Source organism: Malurus melanocephalus, unplaced genomic scaffold (assembly GCF_030028575.1).
Source record: "Malurus melanocephalus ecotype Western Australia unplaced genomic scaffold, MMel_1.1 scaffold_25, whole genome shotgun sequence".
NCBI classification, from domain to species: domain Eukaryota; kingdom Metazoa; phylum Chordata; class Aves; order Passeriformes; family Maluridae; genus Malurus; species Malurus melanocephalus.
This window is the reverse complement of record NW_026623257.1, coordinates 3,625,129-3,627,035: the sequence shown is the minus strand read 5'-3', so window position 1 is coordinate 3,627,035 and position 1,907 is coordinate 3,625,129.

Below are 1,907 nucleotides of genomic sequence, written 5' to 3'. Positions count from 1 at the left end.
AGGATAAACTGAACTAGTACCAATTAATTATAGGCCAGATTAAATATATTTGTAAATTAATCCAGGCCTGTGGAAATCATAACAGAATCTATGGAGGTCTAGAATGCAGAGAGGGCTCCTGGTATGTRTTATAGGAGACATGAGATGAAAATGTTTTTAGCTTAGTTTTTCCTCATGGCTCTGCCTCAAACTTCTTTGTTGTCTGTTGTTTTGACATATTCGGTGTTTTTTGAACAACTGTTCAGTTAACCTAACCCCAGGCCACAAATTTCTTTGCAGCTAAACAGTTGTATGCAGCCTAGAAACCCAGGAAATGTATAAATACTGTATATTATGTATTGTTAAAAATCCTGTAGCAGTRATATAATTAATGGTGTACATGATTATAAGGAGTTTCAAGTAGAGTGCTGAACTGCTAGTAAAGAATGTGAGATAAATGTCTTTCACTATTTCTGAAGCCTCAAACATCTGCATAAGATCTCTCTTTCCTTTATTTTTTGCCTGTCAATGGAATACTGCTCAGAGGAGCTCTTGCTATTCATTCTTGAGAAATAATTTGTTAGGACAAACAGTACCTGTAGATTATACACAAGTGGGCTGTTGCAAGTTCTTTCTATTTAAACTGAGTAATTGCTCATCAGTGTCTCATGTATTTGCTTTGTTCCCTGATTGGGTGACCTGACCTTAAGATATGGGAGGTASGACTCAAGAAATCAGTGAGATCTTTATTCTGCTAGCAAGTGCCTTGGGAAGAGAAATAGCACAGAATAAAAGCCTCTGCTGCTTCGGGAATATAAAAGGACCTTTGCGCTGCCTTGCATATCTGTATTATCCTTGACTAGCTACATGGACCCCAGATATAAATGTAGATAGWTTGCTTTCTGGTTAAGGAAGAGAGAAAGACGTGAGTCAGATTAATGAATCATCTCTCTGTGTTTCACAGTCGTTCCTTTCCCAGCAGGTAATGGCTAGCATGACTGGGTGTRCAATTATATTTACAGAAACAGTGGCTGGATTTTATCTGACTAATTGTTGTTACTGTGTTGTGCTTCTGACAGTCACTCTGTGCAGATCATATGGGTATACATGCAAAAATACTTCTTCAGTCGTTGGTTATGTCAGTTCATTTCTCTTATCCTGTAGTTTCCATATCCATGCTTATTGTAGACAAAACAGTTTTTCATGCCAGCTGAGGATGACACTTAATTAAGGATGAATCCCTTAATCTTGTTTTAATGTTGCGTTTACATTACCTGTTCATTGCAGCATTAATTGCCTGCATACATGCAGTGCTGCTTGCAGATGAAGAACTTTTTCAGTCTTGTTTGCAACATTTTCAGATCTCCTTTCGTTTAAGAAAGATCATGCTTCTTAACTCATTTAACTCTATTTCATAAAATGTCTTTGGTCAACAGGGTAACACATCTTGGTTGGTAGTGTTTAATAATTTCCTGTACTGATTTATGAATATAAGAACTCCTTCTAATAACCTCTTCAACCTTTTTTTTTTTTCAAAAAACAAAGTGTTTTAAGTCATGTCTACAGTTAACCACTCTCATTTATTTTTAAAGACAGAARCAAGTCCTATCTCATCTTGCACATCTTACCAAAGCATCAATTAGATACACTTTAAAAAATCTTACTATGACAATAAAACTTTGATTGCATAGTGATTTTAATATATTTCCAGCATGACAATGSAGGTGAGGATCTCATGTGACCCATTTTTTTGTAGGCTGGCAATGATAATCCTTCTTCTGATGGGAATTTCAAGAGCTGATAGGGGTTCCTTACGGACCATTTATGGTTTGTGTGTAAAAATTTAATATTTTTGCATAACAAAAGGACTAGAGTCCCCTTCCATTTTTTTTTTTTTTTTCCTTCCATTTTTTTTTTAATTTATCATT